The sequence below is a fragment of the Corapipo altera genome, unplaced genomic scaffold (genome assembly GCF_003945725.1).
Source record: "Corapipo altera isolate COAL_440 unplaced genomic scaffold, ASM394572v1 62, whole genome shotgun sequence".
Classification (NCBI taxonomy): domain Eukaryota; kingdom Metazoa; phylum Chordata; class Aves; order Passeriformes; family Pipridae; genus Corapipo; species Corapipo altera.
The window spans coordinates 1820101-1829458 of record NW_020884894.1 but is presented as its reverse complement, the minus strand read 5'-3'; positions in this window follow the sequence as shown (position 1 = coordinate 1829458).

The window sequence follows — 9358 nt, the reverse complement described above, 5'->3', positions numbered from 1 at the left end:
GACTTGTTTCACCTAAAACTCATAGTTCATTTAGTAACTGGAGAGGAAACATAACAGGAACTGGTATGTTTGGCTGTTGGGCACTGATGATGGGAAGTTTACTGACCAGGAACAAAAAACCCTGCAGTTTATGGGGCTTTGGTATTTCTTGCAAGATATGTTGTAGAACCTGCTGGCCAACTAGTAAGAAATATTGCGTGACATTTTGAAAGGCTGAGGCTTTTCTTTCAGATAAACACTTGTTACCTTACCCCAGGATCTGGTGTATCCAGAGCTAATAACTTTTAATTGCTCCTCGTTTTTCTAGTTCTGCTCTAAGTAAGATGATTTTAGACTGACCCATCTACATTTCTCTTGCAATAGACTTGAGTTGATCCAGTCAAAATAGAGAAATATGCTATCATATTAGAAGGATGGCCTAGGAAACTCAGGAAACAGCAGCTTCTGGAGCATATTATGTCTATCAGTCCATAAGTTTTTAAGACTCCTCTTAAGTATTTTTAATGCTTCACCTACCTCTTAATCTCACCTCAGTTATTGATGTTACTTCTTTCAGACTGGACTTTCAGTTCTAAGAACCCACAGCCTCTGTGGGTTTTCTGCTATTCCCACGTTGTGTCTCAATGTAGCATTAGAAAGGCATAATTAATTTGTTTGTGAAACAATTATTATGGTGATGAGTATCACACCAAAAAAATCCGTGGAGGCAATGAATATTCCCTGTGTAGTGAGGAACTAGATGGCAATGCTCAAGAAAGCCTGGAACTATGGCACAAAAACCCTTTTGAACAGATGGCAGAGATTCCCATAAACACCTGGCTAGTTACATTTCCAGTAAGGATGGCCTTTTTCCCATAAGTACCTGTTTTTCACATACTACAAATAAAAAGGTTGACAGAGTAGTGCTGAAGTGAACCAGGAGAAGATATTGCCTCTTTGGATCTTTTGCCTGAGAGACATCCTCTCTGTTTTTACCTTGCCTCCTCCAGTTAGCATTTCCTCCCCTTCATTCAGAGCCCTCTATGTTAGCAAGTATAAAACTTTCCATTATGGATTCATGTGACCCTTCCTTTCAAATAGCTACCTATGCTACAGAAGGGACCTCTGATGCCAAGAACAGATGCACTAATAGAGTCTTTACATTCAGGCTGCAGGATCCTGCTAAGGCAGCTGTACTATTTTGGGAATCTAAGCTGATATGCTTTTATGGGATAGTGCCATATAGTTTCAGCACATTTAGGACCAGCTTAGGGATCTCTAACATGGGCTGTGTTCCTTGTTCAAGAGTTGTCCTGCAGTAAGGTACTTTTTTTAAAAGGAGGGATGAGTCTTTATTTCACTCACCCCTTCCTTTGCCCTTTGCTGTTGCAGGTCATATATAATGGAGAGGTGCTTCCTATTCAGTTGTTTCAGGGAGCACTACCCTGGCTCAGAGTTCTAAAGCAGAAGCTGTGGACCATGTATTCTGTAATTCTCTGGTGTGATGGCAATTAGTATGTTCCCTATTGGGAATTAAATGAGGAACATGGGAAAGATCCTATGTCTCAATAGAGGCTGGAGATAAAAATGACATCATGAGAACTTTTGCTGGGATGATTTTTGGTCCTGTGTTCTCTAAATGAGAACATCTGATCTTGCTTTTGCAGAAGAGTTGGTTTGTGCTCAGGAGCACTCCTGCTGAAGAACAGATCTCAGAATTTGACTTCTGTGAATCACCAGAGAATCTGAGAGAACTAGCCTTACTGAGCAGAGAGATGTGTTGGTTCCATCATAATCCTGTGTCAACAGCTCAACAGCTTTAGGAATTGGAGTAGGCATCTCTGTACAGTGCTGTGTTGTGCCATGTGGATGTACCAAATCCAGGCAGTCTTGCCTCAGAAGTGTTTTGGGGCACTGTCCCGAAGTACACAGAGGTACATCGTATGTGACTACTGAGGTCACTGAAATTAACCCTCATTGTGGATAACACCCAAAGAACTGCTGCTTTTGTCAAACATGTCCATTATAGTCTTTCCCAGCATCTTGATTCAGGCAGTGTTAGTATTGCAGATACTCATTATATGACTGGCTTCACTAAGAGCTGACCAGGCCAATTTAGTCGTTGGCTGGTTTGGTTTCATTTGCTCTCGTTCTTTGTGGAGGTGAAATGGAATCTGCTGAGTCCAGCTGTTGATCTGTCAGTGAGCTGAGTAAGGACCCACATTTTCCTCATACGACAAATGTTAATTAAAAAACATTTCCAGACCCTAATGTATTCTGTAACATTCTCAGTGGCATTAGATTGCTGCTGTAATATCCTCAGTGGCACTAGATATGTCAAAGATTTTAACAGTTTGACTGAATAATGTGTATAAGTCTCCTAAATCACATCTTTGGGACAACGGAGGGACTGTTTCTTTGTCAGTAGTGCCAGACCTGGTGTAATGGTCTGGATTGTATGGCAGATTCCTTGTCATTGTCCCACTTTTTCAAAAATCACTGCTGATATATTCATGAAGTCTGTGTTTTAGATATTGAAGATGAGACTGATTTTTAGAAAGTGCCATCTTAAGAATTAGAATTTGGTTTATGTCTGTATTTCTACTTTGAACTTAATCAGGTGCATCAGCATGGTTCTTGTCCCTTTCTCACTGTCTCTTTTAACTCTTCTTTTTTAAAAATAATTTTGGTCTGCTTTGCTGTTTTGTAGCTTCTTGGGGTTGAATATTGATTTTTTTCTTTTCTTTTTCTTTTTTTTTTTTTTCACCCCTGGTATTTTCCCCATCAGGTGTCTCAAGGTTGTTTTCTGATTTAGCTGCTCTGAGTTGAGGCTCACACCCTCATCACCAGTACAGTATCCCTCCTGCTGGAGAAAAGAGAGGAATCAAGTGCAGGAAACACAGAGGGGATTCTTTGCTGAAATGGTGGATATAGATGTGTCTGCCTTTCCAACTTTCAGACAAAAAAAGAAGGCCTACGTTGCACATAACATGTACTTTGACTTGGTCTGTATCAAACTGGACTGAATATCAGTTATCTTTTCTACTACTGATAAAAGGTTTCCAGTTACTATTACTTGCTTGTTTTGTTGCTGGCTTTTTGATGTGTGAGGTATTAATTGACCCTATTTATTATGATTTTAGACAATTTCTTCAGGTTTTGTTTTCATTCTTCTCTCTCTCCTGTGTTTTGTGGTCTTGCCCCTCTTTCTCATCATGGAAGCCAAGCTAATGGAAACTTTCTCTAGAAATTTGCTTCAGAAGCACCTCCTTTGTCTCACCAGGGCTGTCTCCAAGACCCTACAGTACTCTTGTCAGCTGTGTGCTTCCTTTGTTTGTCAAATCTTTTTATCTGAAACAAAAATCTTTAATGTTTTCTAAGATACCGTTTTTGATGTTTTGCTCTGGAGTTGTAAAATTGCCATGTTTAATATTTATAGGTTCATGAATTAATTAGTTGGGAAATGCTGTATAAGGATTAGTGAACTTATTAGGAAGAGGAGAGACTCTAGGTTCTGCCCTCCCAAGGATGCGTTTTGTTTAAGTGTGTACTTGCCACGGCGCGCGCTGGTTGGAGTTTGCCACGAGGTATTGTGTGTCCCATGGATTCTGGCTTCTCCTGTGAAATGAACTTAGATTTTCTTTTTATTCTTATGCAGAATGAGCAACATTTTCACTCTCAAAGTACATTATCTTCACTGACTGCATCACTAATGATAGCTTTTTTCAGGCTTTTGGCCTCAACTCCACTATTGCCCACACAGAAAAGCTGTGATCTGTTTTTGAACTTCACTGAATTTGAGGCTGGTGTACTCAGTGGGGTTCATGGTTTGGTTCCACACTAACTCAGGCTGTAAGCTGAGTTACCATTTTGGTGTGAAATTCCCTTGCCACTGAATTTGTGGCTTAGTAAATGCAATACAATATTACTTAAATCTCCCTTTACAATTAATTAAACATATAGTAGTTCTACACCTGCTCTGTCCCCTTCTAAAATGTGGGAGTGGGAGGAGGGCTGGAAGGTTGTAGCTATCAGAAGTTATGTTGAGATCCAAATATCTGACACGGGCTGCAAATAAAATGAGACGAGTTAGATGGTATGTGAGGTGCTAAGAACTTACAGTTCCACTCACTTGGAGTTCATGTTTTGGGTTTGTTTCCCTTGAATATCAGTGCCACATAATTTTGCAGCTATAAGGTAAAATAAATGTCTCCCGCTGGGATTTGAGCGCTCTATGGATTCTTTTTCCACTTGAAACATTAACATCACTTTCTTCATCTCTAAAATGGGGGTAGCAGTCTTGTATACTTAAAAAGCATATTATGAACATTATTGTTTGTATGTTATGCAAATTTAAACTCCTCAGTTTATTTCTTAATATAAATTTAACATGCATACTCTTCTGGGCATGATTTGTCTTTCTGTCTTTTATAAGGTTGAAGACAGAGTCTTAATGAATTTTAAATAGTAGAAGACACTCTTTCAAATCACCAAATCTGTCTTTTTACAGATACTTTATTTTGCCTATCCTTTTTGACTTTGTCCTTCTAATTGGTTTTATTAGTTGCAATGATTATTAGATCAAAAGAGACTTTGATGACCATTTGTTAAATTTGCAGTGCACTAGAGAAAATCTCACAGTTTTCTGTGCACCCACTCATGTTCAAATGCTAATCATGCTTATCTCTAACTGCAGGATCTTCTCAGCATTATGTAGTATCTAGGCTTGATTTTGGCCATTACCTCAGGCTGAGAGCTGGCTGTCTACCATCTATTTTAGGGAGCTTCAATGCATTATCTGCTTTTTTTTTTTTTTCCTGTAATGGTCTGATTTTCCATAACAATGATGACATTTCTTTTCACTTTAGAATTAGTTTTTTTCCCAAGTTATTACTCACAAGAAATGAATGTCTCTAAGTTTCCCACATAAATCCCCAAACTAAGTCATACCTAATAACTTTTAGTCCCTTACTGACAAAGTTTCAAGCAAAAACAATAACTTGGCTTTGACCCTGCTCTCTTCAAAAAGGAAGTTACTTCTGAGCAGCAACATCAAAAAGAATAAATAATTGTTTTTCTTTTTGTTGTTATGATATGGATCATCTGAGCAGTTAGTGGTAAGCAAGCCGTCTTTGATTTGTTTCAGACGCCCTAGTGCTTCGTCCTCTATTTATGTCAGCATGTTCCTGTTCCCACACCAGGAAAGTAGAATCCCTTGATTAAATTCATATTTGTTTTAATCTTTCCCTGTGTCTGATCTCAAGCTCAAAGATTCTAATGAAAAAAGTAGTGTATCCTGCTGGGAAGAGTGCTGATGTCAGACTTTAGTCTGTTTGTTCTGTTCTAACCTGATAATGCTGGAAATGCTCAGAACCCAAATGCTCAACTCCAGCAGATTCTTAAGACAAAGATATTTTGATATTTCATAGAGAGTTGCAAGCAAGGTTTTTTATTTGTACAGCCAAATAAAAAAAACCAACCACAAACCCAAAAACCTTTAAACAAATGTTTATGATACAGCAACTGACCACAACAGTGGGCTTAATTAATCTGACCCTTATTTTCTTTATGTAAAGCAGGATGTTCCAAGTTCAACACTAAATTAATGAGAATAAAGAATACTAATAAGTGTTTAATTATGTTTATCTTTTGTAAGCTATATTAAGAAAGATTTACAATAATTTTCTCACTTGTTCTTTTTCATAAGCATGTGAACAATTAAATGCTAAGATGCATTCTGCCTTGTGCAATGACTAAAAGGTTGGTTTTTTTTCTAAGAACCTAAAGGCATAGCCAGATGCTCTCTTCTAGCTGGAGAGATTGGAGATGTTCCTGTCACTTTTCCCTCCCCCACATCCATCTCCATGCTTTCCCTCCAGCTGCCTCTCTGCTGGAGGTTTCTGCCCTAGAATTCCTGCAGGTGGAACAGAATGTGTGTGGTCATCATCTGTTTTAGTATAAAGTCAGCAACCTTAGCTAAATTCTCCTCCTCAGTGGTTAAAACTAATTTGACTTACTAAAGCAGATGCAGAGAACATGCATGTCTCATCCTGCTGGCAGAGATGTCCTTAACAACAGTGTCTTATGGTAATAGCCATTTGTAAATTGAGTTGGAATAGCAGAAAAACTTACCACAGATGATGGAAGGTGCTGAGTGCCTTGGTTTATAAGCTGACAGTGCTCAGCATTTTCAAGGAGACTTTCAGTGCCTCAGAGAGGTCTTGATTAGTGACCTAAGGGATGTGATTTTCTCTCTAAGTGAATTGGACAAACAGATGTGTCACAGCAACCCTTGGGTTTACCTATAAGCTACAATGATACTTCGTTTTCCTCAGCAATCAATATCATGAGATCCATGTATATTGAAATCTCTAAGCATAGGAAATGCTGGTATGCATAGAGGCATGGTACAGTCTAATTTCTCACCCATAATGAGTTAATCAGAAATAGTTAAAGCCATTTTATGGACCACGAAGTAGCATTTGAGTTTTTGCTTTGTCCCAGAACCTCTAGCCTATGTTAGTTTTGGGAGGGGCTGGGGCAGAGGAAGGTGGAAGGGAGCAGTTTCATTCTTTAGAATACAAAATTGAAGTCAATATGGATTAAAAAAAAAAAAAGACAGAAGCACTTTTATGTGCTGACAGAAACATCCCCCAAGGTATGAACTGCAGGATACAGCACTGCATGTGTTTCTTCTAATGGTCAAGTGTTTTGTTGATGACAATGGGAATATCTAGGTACTACACTATTTTAATTCCTTCTTACTTTTTGGGGCACCTGAGTGTGGACTTCAAAAATCCAGTTATAAGCATCCGTTTTTTACCTTTTGTCATGTCAAACTAAACATGACGCAAAAGTGCAAATCTGTTGAGTTTATGGCTACTCAATGTCAAGAACCCCACAACAACAGTGATTGTAATTATAGATGGGAGGAAGCTCTTTCCCTGTTGTATGACAGCTGGTGAATGTCCTGAAAAGCTATGAGGACACACACATTTGTACGTGCAACCTTGTCTAGTTGATGGCTAAGAATTGCACAGACTCTGGACCAGTCTTTCTATTTTGGATCATGGTCCATGTTTGTTTGGGCTAGCTATTTTTTTGTTGTTTAGTTGAGTGATTTGAAGTCATTTTACCAAAGAGATTTGATCTATATAAGCAGAAATATACATTTAGATGCAAAGCATACAAAAGCTATAGTGACCCCTCAAGACTAGGAAAAATCCCATACTTAATCTAAGTGTAGGCATAGAGTTGCCATTGTCGGAAGTGTCAAAGTACTGCTCCTTGGGGAAATATTTAGAAAGAATCTTCTCCAAACTATTATAGAAGTGATTGCACATAGAAGAACAAAATTATACTTTTAAGACATTTTTGGATATCGAATGATAATTTTCACAAATCATGGATATAAAAATTAATGGTAGAGAATTTATGAGATTGTGATTATTGGATTCATTCTTTTCTCTCTTTTATTTTAGCTCACTATGGAATATTTTTTTGTTTGTTTGTTTTGCTGCAATCTACCCAGATGGTTTTCTGTCCTCACTTGTCCCTGTTTTATTTTGGCAACACTGTAGATACTATATCCTCTGTAGAGAAACACCAATCTTGGCAATATTCCTGACAGTCTTTTATCTCTCCCTATCCATATGGCACTATATTTATTGCCTGAAGTGTATTGTTAACTTCTAAGGATTAAGCAATAAAATGAATAAGTTGTAAAATATCTTTACATATTATTTGTCTACTTGGTGCTTATATGCTGTTTTCCTGTGAGATCGTTATAGGATGTATGGTGAGATGTACTACGTTTAAAAGAGGCCCATGATGAAAGATGCACCAGATTACAAACATCCCAGTTTGATTATTGTTCCTGGTCCAGGCCTTTACACATCTGTGAAATGAGTGAAATGACAATTTAGTTCTTAACAAAATTGTTTTGAGACTTTACTGTTTAACAATTTTCAGGAGAAAAAAACTACTACAGTAGTGTCAGATATTGTCCTTGTCTGTTTATAGCTGCAGCTTGGATTTTTTGCTTGACTGATACATGCAAACATGGTAAATCTCTGCTGTTATTAGCTTTCAAATCTAAGCCCATAGCTATATTGCATTTTTAGCCTTTGTTCTTGTAAACATCTTTTCTAATATTCTGCATGTCATGCACAGAGCTCTACATGTCAGTCACAGAGCAAACATGTAGTTGCTTGTGCTGTGATTCTGTTTTGTCTTTAACAGTCTAGATTATGGATTGAAATCTGAATTTTATGAGAACCAGATGGGAATCTGGCCATAAATACCTTTTGAATGTTGATAGATGTTCAGTTCTTCTTCCACCAATGAAGGAGATAGATTCTCCTCTAAATGGTGTAGCTGACTGGAAAAACTATTGACATGACCCTGCATAAAGAATCATGCGATACAGATTTTTGTTGGAAATACTGTCATAGAAATGGGAAATCTCCCTTGAACAAAATTTTGTTAAAATAAAGATATTTTCACAACAGGAGAGTTTCAAAAAACCACTGGTCTGCAATGGAATAAAAATATTTACTACAATTATTTCAGCCATCTCTAACTTTGATGTGTTTTGAATATTCAGTTTGCACAGCTATTTGTCTAAGCAAAGTTATGACAACTATTATTAAATAAAACACTGTTACATTCTATTTGTATTTTGGAACATTTATATACTGGTATGGTAGGATGATCTATGACTTTTTCAGGGTGTCTCTTGAGGCAGCTGACTCTTGCTATGACAGATAAACTTGCATTTTCTAGAAGAGAGGGAAAGAAAAGGGCAAAGGGACTCCACAACTGAAACTTTACCTTTGCTGGATTCCCAACATAAAAACCCAAAATGAAATCACAATAGCTGTTAAGCTTCTGCTTCTACTAAGCATGATAACATGAGGAATGATTCCTGCCACAACTTCTCATTGCAATTCACTGAAAACAGAGAGCCTATTCCTGTGATGTCGTAGCAATTGAATTAATCCAGTTATGTGGCTTTGCTAGGCTTGCTATTTTTGTTTCACCAAGTTTTCAATCTATTTTTGTCCCTCTCTTTATATGTGCATTATGTAGAAAGAGAAGGAAGCTGCTCTCATTTTTAATTCCCAATGCCTCATTTTGATTGAAAAACTATGTATTTTGAGAGTAATGAAACATTATATGAAATTGAGGGTTTTTTGGTTAGTAAGCAGACATCATCATACAATTACTTCGGTATGAGTAAAGGAATTGAAAAATTATCCTGTCTCCTGTCCCCACCCCCTTCTATATACATAGTCTTGGAAAACAGAACATGGAATGTAGAAGATCTTGTATCTTGACATGCAGGACTGCTATACAGATCTGACTACAATACTCAGTT